Here is a 25,216-nt window from a genome sequence, read left to right as displayed (position 1 = left end):
GCCGAGCAGGAAATGACACGGTCTGAGTCACAGCTAAGGTCAGAGAAAAAGACAGCAAGGAGCGTCCTGGTTATGTGGTCAGAAAGCAGAAACAGAGCACAAGGGAGTGTTTCTAATTCCCTTTTTCCCCCGACCCCAGTTTCAAATGAGAATCAATCACTGAGCCTTTAGAGTGCTGCTCATTAGGGAGGATTTGATGGGATCGCATCACTGTGAAATCACAATCGTGCCGCTGGACATAAGGCCAGATGTCCACTTCAATCCACATCAGTCCAGCAAAGCAGTCTGACGACAGAGATGAAAGAGATTAAAGATCTAAGCCTAGAAACACAGACTCTTTTCTTTAATGTTGGACTAAAACATAAAAAAGTGTGAAGTACTTTTAAGTAAGAAATCCTATTTAAACAAAATGTTAACCACTCGGATACAAAAATCACCAAAGATATGTGGACAGGTTACCAGTACACCTTTTGTATCTCTTTTGTAATGATTTGAGGAATGCCTTCCATAAATGCGTCCACTAACATCAGTGTTTGAGTCTCACCAAAAGCAAACCCAAAGTAGGACCCCAAAATAAACACTGCTTACTGCATTGGGGAATGAGGATTACATTTTGAGCCCAAGTACATGAGTCAAAACTTTGACCACACGGCAGCACTATAGAGAGACTCTAAGAGTTATAGAGGTTATCAGAATTCATGGTAGCAATGAATTTCTGATCTAAACATTATTTTACCACCCATCTAGTAGATGTTTCAGAAAAAAAAAAAAACAAGAATCTGTACTTTACATTTGTATTGTTTCAGTTGAAAAGTCGGTTAAAAAGAACCACGGGAGACAAAGAGTACTGAAACAAAATTTAACTGTAAGGCTAAGCACAACATGCCAGCCTCAGAGTGGTGAAACATACAGAGTACCCATATCATTAGGATGCGTTCTCTGGACACCATGAACTTGTTCCAGTGGTTTTGAGTGACCAGTCAGAATTTTGATCTAGCTGTAGCAGTCAAAGAATTACAAAACTTGTGATACCTCTGGGTACAATGACTGTCTGATCCCATTCAGTAGAAGTTTTCTTTCAATAAAAAACAAAAATGATGGCCACAACAGGAAACCTAATGGAGAATGGTCAATCTTCCTGAAATTATATATCTGGACTCACCTGTGAGCCAAACCATTGAGGAATGGAACCAAAGCACGAAATTCAGTAAAATTTATCATGACAACTATCATTACCAGCACTAAGGTTTTAATCCTCTGGAAACAATATCAAAACCAAATTTCATCACAGGAAGTCCAACAGTTGTTTTACCGTTACTTCATACATGCAAACATATTGGAGCACCACAGTCATTAGTGTGCTTCTTCTGCAAAACCATGAATGCTGGGGCGATCGTGGCTCAAGAGTTGGCAGTTCGTCTTGTAACCGGAAGGTTGCCGGTTCGAGCCCCAGCTTGGCCAGTCACGGTCGTTGTGTCTTTGGGCAAGACACTTCACCTACCGCCTACTGGTGTTGGCCAGAGGGGCCAATGGCGAGATATAGCAGCCTCGCTTCTGTCAGTCTGCCCCAGGGCAGCTGTGGCTACAACTGTAGTTTGCCTCCACCAGTGTGTGAATGTGAGAGTGAATGAATAGTGCAATTGTAAAGCGCTTTGGGTGCCTTTAAAAGCGCTGTATAAATACAATCCATTATTATGTGTGTATGTATGTGTCAGTCGACCAAGTCAACAGTTCAAAAATGTGGTCCTACTATTTGATCAAAGCAGGAATCTTTAAGAAACCGTGAACCCCTCTAAAAAACACGATCAATCCTCAGAGAACAATCAGTTATCAGGAACACATTTCAGCTAAATGCTGTTTTATCAACATATTAATGTAAATGAAATATTCCTATTACCAGAAAAACTTTCAGAAACCCCAATCTTTTAGTAGTTATGCCTGAGCAAAAAGCAAAAATCATCATTGTCGTACCTTTTGACGAATCTGTAAATTTAAATGTTTTAAAGACAAATATCTGGCTAAAATCTGTAGATTTCTATACAGGGAGTGCAGAATTATTAGGCAAATTAGTATTTTGTCCACATCATCCTCTTCATGCATGTTGTCTTACTCCCAGCTGTATAGGCTCGAAAGCCTACTACCAATTAAGCATATTAGGTGATGTGCATCTCTGTAATGAGAAGGGGTGTGGTCTAATGACATCAACACCCTATATCAGGTGTGCATAATTATTAGGCAACGTACTTTCCTTTGGCAAAATGGGTCAAAAGAAGGACTTGACAGGCTCAGAAAAGTCAAAAATAGTGAGATATCTTGCAGAGGGATGCAGCAGTCTCAAAATTGCAAAGCTTCTGAAGCGTGATCATCGAACAATCAAGCGTTTCATTCAAAATAGTCAACAGGGTCGCAAGAAGCGTGTGGAAAAACCAAGGCGCAAAATAACTGCCCATGAACTGAGAAAAGTCAAGCGTGCAGCTGCCAAGATGCCACTTGCCACCAGTTTGGCCATATTTCAGAGCTGCAACATCACTGGAGTGCCCAAAAGCACAAGGTGTGCAATACTCAGAGACATGGCCAAGGTAAGAAAGGCTGAAAGACGACCACCACTGAACAAGACACACAAGCTGAAACGTCAAGACTGGGCCAAGAAATATCTCAAGACTGGTTTTTCTAAGGTTTTATGGACTGATGAAATGAGAGTGAGTCTTGATGGGCCAGATGGATGGGCCCGTGGCTGGATTGGTAAAGGGCAGAGAGCTCCAGTCCGACTCAGACGCCAGCAAGGTGGAGGTGGAGTACTGGTTTGGGCTGGTATCATCAAAGATGAGCTTGTGGGGCCTTTTCGGGTTGAGGATGGAGTCAAGCTGAACTCCCAGTCCTACTGCCAGTTTCTGGAAGACGCCTTCTTCAAGCAGTGGTACAGGAAGAAGTCTGCATCCTTCAAGAAAAACATGATTTTCATGCAGGACAATGCTCCATCACATGCGTCCAAGTACTCCACAGCGTGGCTGGCAAGAAAGGCTATAAAAGAAGAAAAACTAATGACATGGCCTCCTTGTTCACCTGATCTGAACCCCATTGAGAACCTGTGGTCCATCATCAAATGTGAGATTTACAAGGAGGGAAAACAGTACACCTCTCTGAACAGTGTCTGGGAGGCTGTGGTTGCTGCTGCACGCAATGTTGATGGTGAACAGATCAAAACACTGACAGAATCCATGGATGGCAGGCTTTTGAGTGTCCTTGCAAAGAAAGGTGGCTATATTGGTCGCTGATTTATTTTTGTTTTGTTTTTGAATGTCAGAAATGTATATTTGTGAATGTGGATATGTTATATTGGTTTCACTGGTAAAAATAAACAATTGAAATGGGTATATATTTGTTTTTTGTTAAGTTGCCTAATAATTCTGCACAGTAATAGTCACCTGCACACACAGATATCCCCCTAAAATAGCTAAAACTAAAAACAAACTAAAAACTACTTCCAAAAACATTCAGCTTTGATATTAATGAGTTTTTTGGGTTCACTGAGAACATGGTTGTTGTTCAATAATAAAATTATTCCTCAAAAATACAACTTGCCTAATAATTCTGCACTCCCTATAGATGATAAAAATGTTTTACAGTGTGCACTGACAAATGGTAAATCCTGTGCAAATCAGCAGTGACATGTAGGAAAATGTGATCACATCACTGTCATCCTGAGGAAGAAGGTGATCTCTTTGACCCTCAAGAATGGCAAAAATCAAAAAGTAGAATATTAAACATGACGTACGCTCTGTACTAAAAGTTAGTAAATTCTAATTCGCATTGATCTTTCCTGACCTACATAAGAAGTGCATCAGGGAAAGAGCTGAGCAGCACAAGGTCCTGTAAATTTAATCAGAAAGGAGACCCAGAAGACAGCATGCCAGGAGAACCATGAATTACATTTAAGCTGTAATAACAGGAGCAGGAAGTGCTGATGACGGGGAATCAAACCAAAAACAAAAGAAAAAACCCAAACTGTGAACAAACTTATGAACTAAACTGTGAGAAATTAATGTGATTTTTTTTATGTTACTGGTACACAACAACAAAACTGGAGAACATAACCTAAAAACATTCCACTGGGGAGCCTTTCCAAAGCTGCTCCCACACCTTCAGCATTTAAATTATTAAAACAAATCAGAGAATAAAGACAATGCACGAGATAAAATATTTAAAACACCGCTCAGACTTCATTCTCTGATGAGCTGATGAGCCACGATGAAGCCACCTAATCAAATCAACCAGCTGTCAGTCAAAATGCTAGGAATTATATGTCCTTATGATATAATATTCCAACTGGCACTGCTTAAAAAGTGACATAGGTGCACAGAAATAACAGAAACAATCACAAATGTTCTTTGCCTTAACACATAAAGAATAGACCTTAAAAAACAAGAGCAAAAAACAGAATGTGATAATCGACTGTTTACCCACATCAGATTTAACAATTGTCCACTTTCTTCATTAGATTTGACTGTTAAGTCTTTTGAAATCAAATGCAAATGCATATTTTTCCTTTGGAATATGGCTTGGAAATCCTTGGGAATTTAGCAATTGGCAGCTTTTTCAAGCGTTCATCTTTACACTTACTGAGCTGTGAGGTAATGCTCCCATTTCAAAGAGCTGCTAAGTGTTCATCAGAAGGCTCCAGGAATGGCAGTGTTAGATATTTGTTAGGAAACTGTGGTTGGAATCCAGTTGAAATCTCTGTGTTTTGCACTTTGATTTACTTGGGTTTTGCTCAGAAAATGTACTCAGAAATTTATTTTCGTTTGTTAGGTTAAGGAAAATATGGTGGTCTCAATTAAATATGATTCCAGGAGGTCAAATGTGAGGAAGGAGAGTCCTGACACAGACATTCACCTGATAAGCATCATCCAATCAATCAGCAATGCAATGTGGCACCTCATTTTTCACTCTTCACAACACACCACAAGTGCGTTGAGTTGATTGGCTAACAACAACACAAATACTTTAGTTCCTCTGATGTCAGCTGAGAACAGAGATGTAGGTTGCAAAGTCCATAAAAGAGAAACACCCAAAAAAGTTAAAGATTAAAAGAAAAATATGCCAGGTCTGATAATCCTGCACATCTTTGGAGGGTGTAGATTATTAGCCAGAATCAGCAACCAATATCTGGTCCCAACCTGATTGGTATCAATAATGCAGACTTGCCGCCTCTGCTGTAATGGTGTGGGGGATGGTTTTGTGGGCCACTTTGTAATTGCAATCAGTAATCACTTTGAATGCCACAATCTAGCTGGGTCTTGCTCCTGCTGCTCAGATGTACATCCATATATGGCCTCAGATTTCTTGGCTTTTTCCAGCAAGAAAATAGACTATGGCACAAAGCCAAACTGAATATGGCCGTTCATTTAGTGTACTTCAGGGGCCTTCACCCAGTTAGCACCTGAATTCATCAGAGCATCTCTGTGGTGTGGCAGATTTGGAGACGGGCAGGATGAATGTGCTGCTAACTGCAGCAATGTTGTGACTGATCATGTAACATGGAGTAGAATTTTAGAGAAAGGCTTTCAATGGTTGATAGAAACTGAAGTTGGGCAAAGAAAGTCATGACTGTAATGTGATGTGTGTGTGCTAATCAAAAATTCCTGAAGTGAGTATAATTACTAAAACTGCTGAGTCATTTCTATGTTAAAAAGACCCTGAAACCTGAAAAAATGATTTAAAATAGGGGGAAATGGGCAACACAAAAATAAAAAGCCAAGTAGGGGAATTAAACCAACAAGACAAAGAAATATATTCCCAAACTGGTGAGAAGTGAAACAGCAGCTGGCAGCTTTTGCACAAAATCCCAACACTTCATTAAACTTTGATGTCTAACATTAAGAAGTGGAGTAGTAGCGGCTGAAGCGGTAAAAGTCTCTCAGTAACATAATGTTTGGATGTGGAAAAGACTACGCAGCTAATAACCAATTACTGTTTCTTCTAATTTTGATTTGTAACTGAAATGTTTTCCTCACAAACTGAAAAGCAGCTTAGCTTGAATATAATTAACATTTCAGTCACCCACTCAGTATCAGTGATTCCAAATGCCACCATTGTCTAAATGCCAGAATAAAGCTGCAGGTAAAATTAAAGAAATTATCCGTGACATTTACATGTCAATGAATAAATAGCCTTCTTTCACAGATCTTACAGTTTTCCCTTTTGGTATTTGTAATGTTCACTGAATGTCAGCTTTTATTTTTATTTTATTTTTTTTAACAGTCATTTGTTTGGAATGAATTAAGGAAAGGAAACTGCAATAAAACATGGGAGGTATGAATTATATATCAAGGACTAAAGGAGTCGCCGTAGTTATAGTTGGAATTTTATTGATTTTTTATTAAGTTATTCATAATTTACTTTTCTGTTTGTATTATTAGAGATTATGATATGCTGTTTAAACTATTAGACCAGTTGTTTGGTGGGTTAACAGAAAACAGAATCTTAGTAAACCTGAATGGTTATGGTTAAAAATAGCTTCCTTGTGTCCAACGTTTTGCATTTATGAACATGTATTACATGTTAGATCACAGAAGAAAAACTATAAGCATGATATATTTTAGCAAATGTTGTAAAACTTATCCTGTTTTTAATTATAGAGTTTTTGGCATGCAGTCTTCCAGAACAAAAGGAATTAGGAAGTGAAAAATTATACATTTGTATTTGAAGAGGTCATGATTAATTTTAATAAGACCTTATATATTTATTTTAATTTATTTTTTAATTGTAAAGGTTTTAATTCAAGTGAGGGTATTCAGTGTATCATTGCATACATTTTTCTTTTTCTTTTTTCCTAATTTTTGAAGATCTGATTTAGTCTCCACCATTCACGCTTCATCTACTATCTTTCTTCACCCAAACTATAACTGCAACTTAAATCTGACAAAACCAAGTCATTTTAACCCAGCCCATGGCCTTTATTGATTTACTTTTTTTAAAGGCAAAAAAACATAAAAATTGTCTTGGCTTAGCAAGATGATGACATCTGAGCATTTGTGAATGGTTTTGGTGTCTACAGAGAGAAGAGATATTTGCAGATGTGAAATCCAATTTTAATCTTCTTGTTATATTTTTTTTAGTATTTTCCCACAAAAGACTGAACTAAAAAAAAATACAACCTGCTGATGGCATTAGATGAAGTCAGTGTCACAGGCTGGGTCTCTGACCCAGCGCTCTGAGTTCATTTTGTATTTGTCTCATTTTAGATTTGTGATTAGTTTGTGTCATTCCTATTTAGCTTTAGCTAAGGAAAGGCAGTTATTATTTATTGTTTCCTTGGTTTCTATGTTTGAGTTCTTGTATCGTTCATCACGTGTTAGGTCTGTTAAGCTCGTGTTGTCATGTCTAGTTTCAGTGTTTCCTGTTTTATTTTGAAGGAGTCGTGTGTTCTTTGTTCATTGTATTTAGTTTCACTTCCCCTGTCCTGTCATTAGGTTCATGTCAGTCAGCTGTTCCTCCATGTGTTCGCACTTCCCCTAATCACCTCCTGTGCATTTAAGTCCTCTGTTTTTAGTGTGTCATTGTCAGATTGTCTGCTTTGTTTGCAAGCCAAGAAGTTGTGTCAAGTTTCCTCATGTCAGGTCCATGTTCCTGTTGTAGGTTTTTAGTTAATTTAGCTCACCCAGTTTAGTTCATTGTTAGCCTTGCATTTTGCCTTTTGTTTACAGTTATTTTGCCAGCCTCAAACGGCTCGTTTTTTGTTATTTAAGTCATGTTTCACATTTTGTTTCCGTCTGCATTTGGGTCCACCCTTCAGTCTACACACAGTCAGCCCTGCTGATTGTGACAGTCAAAGCATCAGTGTTCTGTTGCTGTTCCTTTACAGACAGCTACACATTTACACAAAGGTAGTTTGCACAAGTGTCAAACATACAAACACCCAAACAAATCCACTAGTAATTCTAGAGTAGCAAGGATGGTAAATCACAAGCTGCGAGGGAAACAAACCAACAATTTATCAAGTCATGAAAATCAATAGTGAAACTTTTAGTTGTGTATTTTTCTTCCTGTTTTGTACCATAATTTGTTTGTTATTGGTGACAGCTTATATGACAGAAACAAAACAATGAATAATGTATAAATAAGATATGTGACTGACAATCCAAAAATGAGAGCTGAGCTACAAAAACACAAAATGGAAATGAAATAAGCAATATGTTGCTTAATACCCTGAGAAGTCACTGCCTGAACAACATCTTCAGTTCAGCCGTTGTCCCATCCTATTCAGGTATAAATCACTGCCTGATTGGATGGGCCGAATGAGAGCCTGTGGCTCGTACTCTTCAGTTTTTGGGACTGAGATTCCCTACTCGACACACAGTCTGAGGATTAGTGTCACACTGTTGATTACAGATGGAGAGACAAGCTGCTCTCTGGCACACACAAGCCTCTTCTATCTTTCTCACCCAAGCACGAAAACCCATTTCAGCAAAAATCAACTGTTGAAAATGAGCCTGACTGTTAAAAATATACCTTCCCTGTGTGGTTAGTGAGATTCAAGCAGCTGTTTATCATTAGCACCTCCTGCTTCTGTTGTTATGTGAAGTTGAAGCCAAAACCTTTTCAAGCCTATTTCTCCTGATTAATGCTAGTAGGAAAATGGTATCAGACTCCCACAGTGTTTTTCCAAAATATATGTCCAAGAACAACCCAAAAACTACAAAATTATACCCATCACATATAACACATCAAGTGTTTCAAATGTTTCCTCTGAAAGAATTTACAATGAAAATACAAAGACTGCATATTGCACAAATGGGGTCTTGGTTTGATTTGATTTTGTCCAGGATTCTGGAGGATTTGGAGAGGGTAATGCACCAAAACCCTCTTTGTAATTGCTCCAGAAGAAAATAACTTTTGCCTTCAGACTAAAAGTTATGCCCTGCTATTCCAACACATTTCAAATGGTGCAAAACACTAACATTTGTAGTTTGTATCACACTTTAAGTTTTGCTGAGCATTTGCTGACTAGTGACATCTTCCATGAAAAATGTGGGTTACTGGGATCAAAGCAGTAACAGGGAGGTTTTAAGTGCAGCACTGCATAGCTGTTTGAAACCAAATACTTTTTTTTTTTTTTTTTTTGATCGACCTTTCGTTATTATTTATTTTATTTTATTTTCAGTTGTTACAGACGGGACAGACATGACTGAGCGATAGGAAAGGGAGAAAGAAAGATGAAGGAAAAGGAAAAACAGAAGGGAAGAGAAAGAAGGAAAAAAGAAATCTCCTGGATCACCTGTTGAGAGAAAAAGAGAAAACAAGCAAAAGAAAAAAAACAGCAACATACTAAACACAACACCAACACACCATCTGTGTGTTGTTGCATATGTTGTTGTGTAGCAAACAGGACCGACAGCGCACAATGTGCTTGGAAATAGCACCAATAAAGGTGTAGTTTATGCCAATGAACAGTGAACACCTGTGTGCACACCTGTGTGGATCAGCGCACTTGTATTCAAAAGGTTTCCCCATGTAATGGTCTGCTAGAGGATGTAGAGAGCCATAGCCTTGTCTCCCAGGGCATGAAGCAGGTATGGAGGAGATCCAGGCTCCAGACATCCAGAGGCCCCAGAGTGTGAGAGCCCAAGGAGGACCACCAGAGGCGCATCCGTGCCACCCTCCTGGGAAGAGCTGAGGAGAGCCCCAGATGAGGGGTCACCCAGTAGCCACGGAGCAGAAGCCAGAGGGGGCTGCAGTCACGTGCCCGCCGGCTCTGCCGGCAGCCAGCTGTGCCAGAGTGAACTGAGCCGCAGGCCCGAGGGCCCCTTTTGCCCCAGAAGAGGCCTCACCGGGCACCAGGCCCCGCCAAGTAGTCATCGTGAGTGAGCTGGTACATACCTGAGCGCCCAGCCCCGGACACCAAGAACCACCAACGCACCGACCCCAGAGGGCATCAGTTACTGGCAGGGAGTGTGGTGAGGGGAGATGGGCCTGGGAGTTCCCAGAGAGGTGGAGTGTAAGACCCGACCTGACATATAGTCACAAACAGGTACACACAGACACAAACATGCATTCCCACCCTCATGCACACATATACAAATACTCAGCACTCACCCAACGTAGGGATAGACATACATGGACACTGTACACACAAACACACTCCCCAAACAAACTCCCCTGCACCCTGGTGACACACCCGCACCCCAAGACCCTACTTGTGTGGGTGGGTGTGTTGGAGCGGGAAGAGGGAGGCAGCCGGGGATGGGGAGGAAAAGAAGGGAGGAGCAAGATGCCCCTCCCTGGGGCCAGCTCCCCCACTGACCCCAGTAGGCACCTCCGTCCTTCGGCATCCACCAAGGCAAGGGAGCCCAGGCCCATCCAGATCAGGGCCTACGGCAGCAGGACCACCCAGCCATACAGGACCCGGGGCAGCCCACCCGACCCCACCCCAGAGGAAACTGTACCCACCCTAACATTCAATCATCTCCCAGACTTCACAAGACAGAAGTTTATTCTCTACCTCTCCTATGACTCTCCCCCACCTGCAGAGTGGACTCCTGCAAATACATCTACCCACAGTTGGCAACATTCAACAACCACTCACCAACCAGTCTGGGAATATGCATGTATGTACCTAGTGACGGGTGGTCACCAAGTTGACTCCAGGCCACGCCAGTGCAGTGTTGGAGACAGATGGACTGTTAAAGTTCAGCATTGATTTTCTCTGAAATTGATTAAGTCTAATTCAAACTGTAGCTGAATATGATAATCATGTATAATTTGAGGGAAAACACTTAATTTCATCAGGAAACTAAAGACTTCCAGTGATCAATTGTGAATTAGGTGAAGCATCTGAACATATGTGAAGGCTTGTTACTGCCAAACACTCAGTACAGTGATGCACATTTATACTTGATGCTTTTTCTGCTCATGCTCTCTGGGACAAGGACAAAAATAGAGGTGCTGCATGTGACAGAGAATTAAAAAAAATGAGAGATGAATAAATCAGCGGACTGGTGATGTGCAGCTAAATGGAGACAGAGAGAGAGAAAGCATCAGAGAGAGCGTCAGACTGAGAAGATGAGTATCTATGTACGAGTGGAGACCAGAAAATACAAAAGCATGTTTAACATTTGGGATTTTGTCAACACTGAGCAGAACTGACAGAACAACTCTTAGGTTTTTTTTTTTTTTTTTTTTTTTGGGGGGGGGTTGGCTAAATGTAAGCAGCACAAATACTCAACCTTTTAAAGTGCAGCCATCTCCTCAGTCTGAATCAGTTATCTGTTCAGTATTTACTGTATATTGTTATCCAAACAGAGTGAGAGACCGAACCCTCTGGGACAAAGTTGTAGTTATGTACAGTATAGTATAACTTTCACAGCCTTTCTCGGAGACTCTTTGACACTTCAGATAAACAGCAGACAAAAATAATTGGAGTCAAACTGAAGGTCTGAGGAACAAAAAAATGCTGTCCCTATTATTTTCAGGCCATACAGGCAATAGTTAGGCACACCAGCACTTCGGGACACTGCCCTGTTTCCAGTCTGGCTGCCTCTGCTTCTTGTTCAACTCCTGTTCCTTATTTGCTATCCTGCTGCTCATGGGTGGGGAACAATAGATGAGGACGGGCTAATTGGTGAGGTTAAAGATTATCCTGACTCCAGCTACACGTCCCAAAACGCATATTTACCAATGAAAGACCAAAGGAAAGCAAGTTTAAAATGTGGGTATAATTCAACCATTTGGATCATATTGAGGCTTAAACTTAGTGGTGTGGTCACGTTATTCTACAAATATGGTCACTTCTGGCTCAAAGAAAGCAGCATAGCAACATATGGGGTTATCTGATTGTTGGGATTTTAATTTAATGTGTCAGTCCCATATTTTTTTCCTGATTTATGAATTTTGAGGAATTCAAGACAATACCAGTCTCAATTTAACTGTATTGATTTATTTATTTATAAAAAAATTTTTTATGTATTTTATTAATACTAGTTCTAACAGGTGCCTCTGTGTTGTTATTCTGCTGTGAATGTCACCTACACAGGTGTATAGGACAAATGCATTCTACTTATTCTACTTCTACTTCTGGTTTTAATTTTAATTTATTTATCTGGAGAGGGTTCAGAACTGCGACATATCAGATGTAGCAGTCAGAAGGTCTGCATACACCCACACAAACCTCTTATCAGGTAAGAGGTTTTGAAACAGGAGATACATGTGGGAAGAGAAGCAGACGAAGTCAGGGAGAAAGAAATGAAGGAAAAGAATGAGACAAACATTAACAGAAGATGACAAGAAAGAGAGGAGGAATGATGGGAGGGAATCAAAGAACAAAGAGACAAACAAAGAAGGTAAAGACAAAACACGAGAGAGGAGTATGAGAAACAAAACAAAAAAAGGACTGAAGTGTGAATAATACAAAGTGACTGGAGATGGCGTGTATGAGCAGATTTGAAGCTACACTGCTGGATTTGTGCAGCTGCTCACATGCTCCTCACCTGCAGGCCACCTGTCTGACAGTCTAGGATTTATCAAAGCAATAAAGCCGAGATGGACTGCAGTGAAATTAAACGACGGAAGGAGGGAGGGGAGGGAAAAGTCTAGCTGCAGGATGTAAATGTCAACTCTATCCACCGGGAAAAATCTTTCGAACTCAGCTGAGACAGGAGATAAAAAGGAAAAGACGTCTATTTACTTTTACACTTAAAAACCATTTTGGTGCTTTGTGTATTTTTCTGCTAAATTAAAGTGTTTAAGATTTATGATTTTATAACATCTGCGCAGCTGCTGTTTACACAGAAAAGTCCATTTCTGCTGGGGAGTTCTTAATCCTCCTCTGTACCCAGTGGGACCTTATCTGTTGGTCTAATAAAAAGTGATTCACAACCCTCAAACAGTACTGTGGGGGTGATTTTTCCTATTGAAGGTATGAGGAATTATTACATTAGGTAAATTGCATTTTAAAAACTTACAGTTTAATTCAAAAAGTTTATTGAGGTATAAAGTGGATATAAATACAGATCTTTCAATTTTAGAAACAATGACAACTTAGGAAGTGGACACAAACTCAAATAATGGTTCATCTATTAACATGATCCAGGTCACCATCAATCACCCTATGTTAGGGTTTTAGTTAGGTTAACATCCACCTCTTTCAATAGACTCTTCTCCTATTTAGTGAAAATGGAAATGCAAAACAAAGTTGATGCATAGACCAGAATGGTGACATCTCCGACCCATATTAGATTTATTCATGGTGTTCCTCAAGGCTCTACCTTTGGTCCCCTGTCTTTCTCTATATATTGCCTTCTATGATAATTCCTTCTGGATTCTCAGTTAAAACATGCACATTTTGCTGGCATTTGGTCAAAGTAAGTCCTCCAAAGTTCTAGATAGCTAAAATATCATTTTATATATCATTTCTCATCTAATTTTCTTTGTCTTGTTTTCCATCTTTCTGCTTGTTTGATATCTCTTTTTTTTTTTCTTGTCTTTATGGCCATATGGGATTTCAAATTATGTTTAGGTGGTTTCATGTCTGATTTTGGTGATTTGTGCTTCCTTAACATCTAATTTTGTCTCATTTTCTTCTTATTTCATGGAAATTATGTCCTTCTGTACCTGTTATTCATAATTTGTTAAGTTTATGTCTGATTTTGTTGTCATTTTGCCCATTTATAATTTTCTTTAATTCTCCAATTTTGCCATATTGTATGACTTTACGCATTTTGCTAAGTTTACAGCAATATTTTGTGATTTTTTTTCTTTGCATAATATTCACAGTAACATTGTTTTATGTTATTTTGGCTATTTTGTATGCCTCGGTTTTGTAATTTGTAAAATGTGGGGGTTTGTATCTTTTCTAATTTGTGTTATATTTGACTAATATCATGCAGTATTGCACACATTTTATGATTGATATTGGTTAGTATTTTCAGTCTTCTTTTCACCATTTTGGTCATTTTAGCATTAACCTTTCAATTCATTTCAGTTTTATTTGTAAAGCACTAAATCACAACAACAGCTGCCTGAAGGCCCTTTTTATATTGTAAGGTAGACCCTACTATAGCAGCCATTTGTGAGGGTTTTCTTTCTTATTTAAGGAAGTTGTATTTTATTTTGCATGTTTTGTGTTTAATGCTGATTCTTTTGTTTGTCAGTGTGATTGTTTCATGGTCATTTTGCTCTTTTTAGGTCTCAGTTTGGTCATTTTGGATCTGGGAGGGCATTGTCTTGTTTTGTTAGTATGTGTCTTATTTCTGTGTGCCATTCTGGTCATTTTAGATCTTTTATCCTTTTGCATCCATTTGTGGGCATTGTGCATTCTTTTTGGTCATTTAAAATCTAATTCTGAAGATTTTTATTCATTGTTTGCAGTCTTTATAGTTACTTTGTCCCTTTCTGGTCATTTTGCATTTTCGTTGTATTTTCTGCATGCCGAAATCATGGCCTGTTAAGTAACACATTCAAATTTGGGGTGTTTTCTCTCATTTCTATTATACTTTTATTTTGTATTTGTTTTCCTTCTGTGTATTCTTTAAAAACGACTTCGTAAGAGTTTTGGAATGTGTAAAAAAAAAAAAAAAAAAAAAAAAAAAAAAAAAAAAAAGCTACAAAAGTTTGTTATTATGATTCGTATAATATAATTTGCATTTGACCTTTTGCTTGTATTGCTAAGGTAGGAGCTAAGCAGTAAACAAGAACTACACAGATGCAATAAAAATGCACAAAATCCAATTTACATAAAAAGACAGTCAGGAAAAAGAAAACATGCAAGGACAGACTGAAAGAAATGGGTCAGCCGAAGTCATAAACCTTATGGCATCAGTGAGTGATTTTAAAGGTAGTAAAAATGAGATGTAAAGTTCAAAGCCATGTTTACAACATGTTTTCAAGCCATAAAGATATAAGCACACAAAACAAACACACATAAACCGAATCAATATATGTGGACTTCTTAAAAGAGTGAAGTTGGTGGTTGCACGACTAATGGAACACTAACAGCCCCTGCGAGTGTGGGTGGTAATCGTCTGTTGATAAGGAGATAAACACGTGGTTTTATGGTTGAATGCTGAAACAAAGTCAGCTGTAAGCTCAGTAATAATGTCAGGTTTAATTAACTCATCTGAGAAAGATGAAGACGGGCACACGGTAGAGGATTAACATCAATCAGAAACGGGACAAGTTAAGGGTGGCCACTGCAGGCAAACAAGCTGGTGGTTCGGAGAAGTTGTTCAGCTACACAAACATTTTTACAACTCTGAACAATGAATGAAGCAATCTGGTGTGATAAAAACAATAATTTAATCAACTCCAACTTCCAACATCGAGTTGGAAATTCTCCAATGTAAATGGCTTGCTGCTCTTTTTATTCTTTTTAGATATCGTTCACATACTTTGAGTTATGTGTTGCATACAGAAGAATGGAGAAAAAAAACAGACAGGAAGTGATGAGGAAGAAAGAATATTAGAGAAATGAACAAATGAAGCCATGTGCAACCATGCTCTTCGATTATCTGATTGCTGACATGTACAGTTTTAAATGAGACCTCTTAATTAACCCGCCTAGCTCATTTTGTTTTCTCTGCTCATTCAGACTAACAAGATGCTCCGACGGGCACGAGCACATCATCAGCAAATAATGTCTGAGAGCACAAATCATATTGAACGTTCTGTAATAATGCAAATGAGATGCAAATGATCAGAGCTGCACATCAAGCATCATATTTAAGACACGGAATGATGAAAAACTCATCCCACAACAGATTTACGTGCACAGATATGATAAGATTCATGGTTAACACTTTGCAAAAGGCAAAATTAGAAAAGAGGCTTAAATTCATGTCACAGCTATCTTTCAGATTAAAAAGATAGATTTGATTCAACCCAAAAGTTCATGTTACAGCAGCAAATTCAACAATTGCTAACCGTTTAAAAACAAATGGATCACTTATAGACACTCACCAGACACTTTATTAGGTACACCTGGTATATATGGTCACATTGCATGGCATTAACACTGTACATGCATCCATGTAGATGTGGTCAACATCATGCTGCATTTTAAAACTAAGAATCAGAATGGGGAGAAAGGTGATTTAACTGACTTTGAACACAGCATGGTTGTTGATGCCAGACAGGGTGATCTAAGTATTTACTGGGATCTTCCCACACAGCCATCTCTTGGGTTTACTGAGAATGTTTCAAATAAAGAGAAAACATCCAGTGAAAATGCCTTGTTGATCCTAGAGGACACAGGAGAACGGCCAGACTGATTCATGCTTATAGAAAGGCAACAGTAACTCGAATAACAACTCAACCAAGGAATACAGAAGAGCATCTCTGAAGGCATGACACGTCAAACCTTAAAGCAGATGGGCTAAAGTAAAACCAGCAGAAGATCACACCAGGTGCAAGGAAAAACAGAAAACCAAAACTACAATTCACACTGACTCACCAAAACTGCACAACAGACGCTTAGATAAAGGTTGGCCGGTCTGATGAGTCTCAATCTCTGCTGCTACATTTGGATGGTAGCGTCAGAACGTGGCATGAACGCACAGATTTATCCTGCTTGGATGGAGCACTTTCAAATTTACAGCCCTCGGTGTACCTGAGTGTTGTTGCTGACTACGTGCATCCCTTTGTGACCAATCTGTATTCATCTTCTGATGGCTGCTTCCAGCAGAATAACGCACCATTTCACAAAACTTCATCACAAACTTGTTTGTTGAATATGAAAAAGAGTTCACTGTATCCCAATGGCCTCAGTAGTCAGCAGGTCTCAATCCAGTAGAGCACCTCTGGGATGTGGTGGAACAGCAGATTCTCATCATGGATATGCAGCTGACAAATTTGCTGCAGATTTGTTTGTGTAGATAAGGACAAAAATCTCAAAGAAATGTTTCCAGCACGTTGTTGAATCGATGCCATGAAGAATTAAAGCAGTAGTGAAGGTCAATGGGTGTCTTGACCTGGTACTAGCAAGACATACCAAATAAAGTGGCTGTTGAATTTCCCACCATTATTTTCTTGTTTTTAAATCACAACATCATGACTTTTCCTCTTCAAAGTCCAAAGCTAGAGGCTGGAGGGGTTGGTGGTGGAGTAAATTACTATACCACTCACACTAGGAACCACAGCTTGAGACTTACTGGTCTCTGTTACAGTTTTCCATCAATCAACTTTTTGGATATTTGACCTTGATTTGTAAGACAGAAGTCACTTCCATCTCTGGTAGACAAGAGAGAAAATATATTTCAGGAGATGATGGCAGGTTACAACCTTCAGGATAGGAGGCTGACCATCAGAATGATTGAAAGGTGATATAGCGAGATGGAGGGCGGGGTTAAAACAGAACATTTGCTGCCTCAGGGGGAAAAGCTGCAAAGCTGCGTGTTGAAGCTCAGCTGCCAGCAGCCATTAGATCACCCTCCGTGTGTGTGTGTGTGTGTGTGTGTGTGGCTGTTGATAATCTCTCACACGGCTTCCTGTAACTTTAATTGCCCAACATCTGTAGCCATGGTGTGCTCATTAGACAGGAGAAACAGTGAAACAATGGGGAAAACACACTGAGGGAATCACACCTCGACATCCTCAGTCCTGGTGTGTGTTATGTGTGTGCCCTGAAATCAGACAACACACACGAGCAGCGGGGTGATTGGCGGTGAGGCCTGAGTGCGCGAGTGTGGGGCTTTTTGTGATTATGTAACCATGTGAACAGACACACTGAGAGAAGCGCTGGTTGTACATGCCGGGATCATTCCCATTTTCTGTTGGTCACATTTGTGAGTGCACTGTGGTGGCACATTGTGGGTTCCTATTAGATGCCAGTGCCATGGTAACACTGATAAAGGAGAGTCAATTAGGACCAATATTTGGTTGAATGGTATGGATGCAGTCCCCTGCAGAAAAGATAGATACCACAATATTATGCCCTTTCATTCAGGTTAAGCATTGTGGTGGCACATATGCAGCTCAAATGATGGTGCTGACACCATGGAAACTGTGTCGAAGGTGAATTAGCTACTGCTTTTTTTTATTATTATTATTAAGTACAACAACAATGACAAAAAAAAGTTGGGATGTTGTGCAAAATGCAAATAAAAATAGAATGCAGTAACTGAAAATATCATAAACACCTTTTTTATTCACAACAGCAAATAGAAAACATATAAGATATTAAATACATGAGAAAACTATTATTAGTTTGAGTTTGATGGAATGAATGCATCTCAGAAATGTTGTGAGGAAACACAACAAAACAAAAAGCTAGAAAAATAACTGGTGCTAAAAAGAAACAGCTGGACTGGGTACAAAAAGGGGATCTTACAGAGGCAGTTTCTCAGAAGTAAAGACAGGCAGTGGTTCACAAAAAAAAAGTGAAGCATATTCAAAATAATGTTCCTCAGGGTCAAATTCTAAAGACTTTTAATATCATCTCCTGCACATAATAAAATCAAGAAAGAGAAATATCTCAGCACATGGGACAAGGACAAAAATCAGTACTGGATGCTCATCTGGTGGTCTTCAGGCACTCAGGTGGCTCTACATTAAAAACAGGAATGACTCTGATATGGAATTTACAGCGCTGGCTCAGGAATATGCCATTCACGAATGCAAGTCAAAGCTCTATCATGCAAAAAAGACACAACCTGAATGGCCATGATCCAGAAACACTGCTGTTGCCTCTAAACCAGAGCTCATTTAAAGTGGAATGAACTAAAATGGAAACCACAGATGCTGTGTCCCTGGAGTAAAGAGGCGAGGGACCACCCAGGCTTTTTATCAGTGTTCAGTTCAAAGACCTGCATCACTGATGGTATGGAAGTGCTTCAATGTCTTATATGGAATCAGCAGCTTGCTCGTCAATGGTTAAACATATATGCAGGTTTTAGAACAATATATTCTCCCATTCAAAAGACATCTCAACATTCATCTCCCTTGAAAACAAGAACACCGAAGCTAAATAACCTGAACAAGAGATCTGAAAGCCCAACAACTGTATTTCACAGAAAGCGATTTAGACCCTACAAGCAAAAGCAGACAAAACTTCAACTCAGAGCTGCAGTTTGACAGATTTAAAGCGCTATATCATTCATGCGTGAATCAATTTCTATTCAGTATTCATGTTTTGATTTTTCTGATATGTCCATTAGCACTCTTTCAAAACACATATCAGTCTCAGTTTATAACGGTCAATCCAAGCAGACGCCGTTACTTCTTGACAAGACTCAATGAGATTAAATGAGCCTGAGAAAGCGCAAGCAGCTGGAGGAAACTAGCAGTATGAGTGATGCCACTGTCAGAACAAGCTCGGTGAGTGACAGTGACTGATCGATTGACCGGTCAGACTGACACATCAAAGTCTGATTCACTGTAATCAATCAAAAGTGGCATATCCAACAGAGGAGGAGATTAAAGAGCCTGGAACATCGAGTGACTGTAAACCAGCTCTGTCAGTCACAATCTGCTACTGCAGTCAAGATGGAGTGAGTGTATGTGAAGTAAGTCTTCCTCTCCTTGTTAATATACCTGCACAGTTTAAAAAAAAAAAAAAAAAAAAAAAAAAAAAAAAAAAAAAAAACAAATTCTGAATGCACCCGTTATGACTCTGTGTTGGACTCAGAAAGCTCAAAGTTCACTGTAAAGCTGCCAAACATAAAGTTCAGTGCACATGAAAATATCCATGAAAGTGTAGAACTGCAACTATAGACCATATATGTATGAAGAACATGGGTCTAAAAGTTGAAGCTGATACAGATGTGCTTTAAACCTGCATTCTCTCAAATGACCAGCAGGGGGCGACTCTGGTTGCAAAAGGAACACATTTTCTTGTCAGTTCATCAAACACTAAAACACTTGCATCATTTAATCTATTAATTTGTGATTCTGGACATTTTCTCAAAAGCTACTTGGTTAGGTTTAGCCACTGAAAACTAGTCTTTAAGACTGGATAGAAACTCCTTTCCACTGGACCTAAGGACTGTGAATACTATTGATACTTTTAAAAACTAACTCAAGACTCACTTGTACAGACTTCCCTGTATTCGGTTTTATATCTTTATACTGTTTCAATTGATGCATCTTATTCTGTATTGCAAAGCTTTTTGTGAATTTTCTTCTTGAAAAGAACCTTAAGGTAGTGAAAGCTACTGATTTATGTCCATTGCTCAGTCGAGAGTAAAAACTAGACTAAACCTGTACTAATATAATTTTGATTTTAGGTTAGGGGTTTTTTTTTTTTTTTTTTTTTTTTTGCAAATTTGTGGAGACCAAATAGTCCCCCAGATGTTGAAGGTGTTGCACATTCAACTTCACAAGGTCATCGCATAGGTCTTCTTGTGGGCGGCAGTTTGTCTCCAAACCCAACTTGGACTGTTTGCTATCACTGTTATGCAGTCTAACTTAGACGTCTAACTTAATTGCTGTATTATCACAAACAGATAATCATGTAGGAGTGGCATGGTAATGTGGTGGTTAGCGCCATCCCCTCACAGGAAGAAAGTCCTCAGTTTGAATCTACTGTTCGGCTAGCACCCTTCTAGGTGGACTTTGCTAATTTCCCCCCCATGTCTATGTGTGTTCTCTCAGGTACACCGGACTCCTCCCACATCCTAAAAGCATGTATGCTAGGTTAATTGGTGATTTTAAATTGACTAGGAATGGTTATAACTCTTTCTGCAATAAATAGGCTACTTGTCCAGGGGTTTACCCTGCATCTCACCCTGCATGAGCTGAGATAGACTCCAGCTCTGTAACCCTGAAAAGCAAGAGAAAAAAATGGATAGAGATTGAATGTAATTGGCAACTTGACCTCATTCAATTGCAAAATTATTATCCTATTGCTGTTTTATTGCCAACTTGATGCAGCAAAGTTGCTCTGAAACAGCAACTCATATAGATCAATTATAGACCAGATCTCCATCATCAAAGCCATTCTAAATGCATCTAGATTGCAAGTTCATTACATATATTCACCATAACCTTTGCTGTTCCAGCCACTGTTTTCCCTAACGTGACTGTCGCACTATGCACAAAAAGCTACTTGGTTAAGTTTGGGAAATGATACCTTCCTGTTTGGCACGAGACTGGGTTGAAAAAGTACACTTATCTAAAGAACTCTATGAACAGAACAGAAGAGCTGCGTCTCTGCTGGCAATGCTTCCAAACAATGTGCTCAAAGCACTAATGCCTCAATTCAAACTGTCATACTGTTGCCTTCCTAGTATCAGAAAACAGGACAAAACTGACCAAACACAAAAGTAAAATTGACTCAGCGGTCATTCCAAACATTAATACGCACCTGAATATACTTGACACCCAGGCGTTCTCACAGTAAACATTAACCAGATATATTGGAGTCAACAAGCACCTGTAGCATGAATACTGTAAAGCTAAACGGGAGCTCCTCCAGGAGCAGGAAGGTGCTCGTGAACTCACCTGTGCAGCACAAACTCTCCCTGATCACTCAGCTTCCATTCCACTGAGAGCTTTCAGAGAGCTGTTGCTGCTCTACAGACTCACAAATGGCAAACAGGAAGGAGCTGCACATGATTCAGGATCCAATGTGCATCTCTGGACCAGGCGGCAGCGTAGGCGTGTTTGATTAAGGCCGCTGGACACACATGCCGAGCGGAGCACCAATTTGGTCATCGATAGCTAATAATTAATTTCCCACAGCTGATATTGTGAGCTGGTCTCAGGTTTTATGTCAATGGGACTAAATGTTGTCACATAGGACTTCAAAGGTCCATTAAGTAATTTGCTGACTTCTGAATCAGATGGTACACAGAAATGAAAAGCTTGTTTTCCTCAAGCTGGATTTACTATCCGTTCATCTAATGAACAACATCTATGTTAGAACTTCAACATCCAGGAACAGTGTGTACCATTTAAAAGGTGGCCACATTAAAATGTGGTCAGACGGATGAATTATTGGAAGCAGGTCATCAGTAGGGATGGGATCGTTTAGGTTTTATCCGATACCAGTACCAAACCGGTACTTTTGAAACGGTGCCGGTGCTTAAACAGTTCTCGAACCGGTGCTTAAAGAATGAAGAACGAAACTTCAAAACTCCAAAAACCTCTTATGTTTAGCTGTTTTTTTGTAAAAAGATAACAATATTAGCCTTTTCTGCAGCTATAGGGGATTTATGGTATCACTCTTAGCTGGAAGCAGTGCTTAAACAATGGAAAAAACACAAACTTTGTCCTAAACCTCTCATGTTTAACTGTTTTCCACTTTTTCTTTGGTCATTTTAGCCTTTTTGGCCAGGGTGAAGGGAGTATCTGCCATCAAACAAGAAGACAGCCGCATGTAACTACGACGGTGTTTGCTAGTTCACCTTACATGCATTAATTTAATAACGTGGTTAGCCTACTCAACGTAAATTACACTTGTGCTCAGCGTAAATTACAAACGAACAACATTAAGCTACTCACGCAGAGAAGAACGGCTGCTGCTGCCATCATCATCCTCATCATTTCTGCTACACTGGCAGGGCTAGGGGCCAGGACTCTCATCTTCGGGTTCTTGGGGGATGTTGCTAACTCCGGATCCGATAACAGGCACCACACCCGCAGTAGATGTGCTCGATGTGAGGTCTCGCAGCAAGCTATCAAATACGGTGCATTTCTCAGCTTTTAAAAAATGCTATACATTGCCAGGTGTTTCATCAGATTTGAGGAGTTACCTCCTTTGCACAGTATCAGCTTAAAGCACTTGTTGCAGGCTGCTGAGTTTACATCTTTTGCTATGAAGTACAGCCAGACTTTTGACCACTTCGCCTTGGGCATTTTTAATCTGTAGCTCTGCTCTAAAAGAATGTACGTACCTGGGCCCGCCTACTATGCTTGCAAAGGTAAAATGATTGGCTAGAATCCAAAGTGTATGACATCTCAGGAAATAAAACACCGAAATGTGCGCTGCTTTTCGATCTGGTTACTACCATTTATGTCAGAACCGGTGCGGTACCCATCCCAAGTCACCAGCTATCAGCTCAGAGAGGAAACCTCACTAAGCCTCTGATTCTTTTTAAGACCTCCGACAGAAACAACCAACATTAGGACTTTTCTTAAGCCTGCACCTTTCTGTCGTCTCAGAAGCCACACTGACACTCAGACGCACACATTAAAGTGAGTGTTTGTGGGCGAATCGTTGGAGGAGAAGTGTGCAGGACAGATTTCTGCTGGAAATGATGGTTTAATATTTAAACAGCTGCGCTCCTTATCGCAGGGAGGATAAGACAAGCAGTGAACATGTGCAATCACGGCGCTGTTGTTTCTCTCTCATTTAACAGCATATCAGCGCTGCGTGCGAAACCAACATTTGCTTTTAAAGGACACATTTTCAACGTGGAGACCATTGAAACCAAAATAACACTAAAACTAAAGCTTGAACTAGAACTTTTAGAGCCAAAACTTTCTGAACACAGTACCTACTTCTGGTGTGTACATTCACAGTCACAATATAAAGTAGACATACTCTTGGGTGTCTTCTTTATAATCACCAGAGTCTAAGTGAGACCAGTGAGGCACACACAATACTGCATACATAACAACTCCAAAATAATTTTAAATGAAATTAATATATATTTTGATTGTGTGTGTGTGTGTGTGTGTGTGTGTGTGTGTGTGTGTGTGTGTGTGTGTGTGTGTAATGAAGTGAAAAAGTACATAAAATGTAAATTTATAAAATAAATTTATAAAAATCAAAAAAAGGAAAATATTAGAAAATATAAAAATTTAATTCATGAAATGAAATAGGATGAACTAAAATATTAAAAATAAGTATTAAATTACTTGTAATTTTTTTTTTTACATGAAAATCAAATAAATTAAATAACAATGTGAAATTGGATTAACGGAAATGAACCGTGAAAAGAAAATAAGGCCGTCCTATTAATAAAAAATAAAAGTGCGAAAAGTAAATTAGCCCCACATCTGAAGGCTCGCTCTTTTTTCTCGCGCGCATTTTGTATTCATTGTAAATCAGCGTGCGCGTGTGCTCGCTTACAGTACAAGCATGCTTCCTGTACTGACACAGCAGGTGCATGTGTGAGCGCGTGGTGTGCGTGCGTTCCTGACACACTGACCTGCTCCGAGTCTCTCCTCTCAGGCGCTCAGCGCTTAGCTCGGGTCCCGGCACCGCTCTCGTATCTCGGATCTCTCCTCTCTCTTTCCCTGGCAGCCCGAGCGGAAAACCCCGGGAAGAGTCACGCGGCTCCCGGCTGCCATCAACATAAATAAATAAAACAAAAACTTGAAATCTAATTTAAAAGGGGAAAAAATTAACAAAAAGAAAGGAAGAAAGGGGCGGGTGTCTGACGTTGGTTGAGAGTTTAAATCCCCATCCTCTGGATCCTCGTGTGTAAGTCCCGCTTACAAGTCTCTCTCCTCTGCCCGCCTCTTTCTCTCTCCAATGTCTTTTTGAATTTACCCAACCTGGAGCGGGAAGCGAGGTCTCGGTTGTCCTTTGCCCTATTTTAGGAAACAATCGCTCGGCTGCTGTCTGAGGCAGCGCTGACATCCGCGCCTCTGTCACTTTGGATCAGCGGAACCCGCCGGTAAGTTCGGCCCCCAAACGAGCCTCCAAGGAGCCGAGGACACTTTTAAAGACGGAGTCACCTCCTGCACGGAGAGCCAAATGTAAACGTACACACTCTACATCGGTGTTTAAAACATGCACATATGTTCTTCTCCTGCTCTCTCTTCTGCTGGACTGTGCGCTCTGGACACGGACTGAAAAGCTTTACGCACGGCGCGTAAAAAGGAGTGGAGGGTCATAGGAGGAGGGCTTCTCGTTTTTAAGAGGGGGGGCGAGAGAAGAACGTGGGGAGGGAGGATAGACAAGGTGGTGAAGACTGGGGGAGGGGGGGAAGAGACAACGGGGCGTGTGTGGGGGGGGGCTATGGAGGTGCTGGAAGCTATGTGAGGGAGGAGTTAATTTTCATTTTATTCATCCATCCATTGAATTTCTGTGGCTTAGATGCTTAGATCTCCCTTTCCTCACCCTCCACTTCCAGTTCTTCAAACGTGGGCACAGAAAAAGGTGATCCCAGATCATAGCTGCTCCACTGTGGCCTGGGCTCAAGGGTTTTCTCACTGCGGCATATGCAAAAAACGTATCCAGGTGGCATTCTGAACTGCCTTATCTTCTTTTACTAATGAGGAGCTGTGGTCACTCTGAGGCTCTTATGACTGAGAATAACTGAGCTCCTTACTGTAA

At 40.0% G+C, this 25,216-nt stretch overlaps 1 protein-coding gene across 1 annotated transcript in view; it reads right to left on the bottom strand.

Moving 5' to 3' along the window:
• Window positions 1–24,691, bottom strand: part of LOC146673645 (neuropeptide Y receptor type 2-like) — a 52,604-nt gene extending 27,913 nt beyond the window's left edge. The window contains exon 1 of the mRNA XM_085384489.1: window positions 24,084–24,691. The gene's annotated coding sequence lies outside the window, so the exon portion shown is untranslated. The remainder of the gene's footprint in view (window positions 1–24,083) is intronic.
• Window positions 24,692–25,216: the final 525 nt, after the last annotated feature.

This window comes from Rhamphochromis longiceps, linkage group LG3, assembly GCF_057381845.1.
Source record: "Rhamphochromis longiceps isolate RC_006_pf linkage group LG3, R_longiceps_female_GT1.1, whole genome shotgun sequence".
In the NCBI taxonomy this organism is placed as follows: domain Eukaryota; kingdom Metazoa; phylum Chordata; class Actinopteri; order Cichliformes; family Cichlidae; genus Rhamphochromis; species Rhamphochromis longiceps.
Note: the sequence above shows the minus strand (reverse complement) of the source record. Positions and strands in the feature narration are given on the sequence as shown.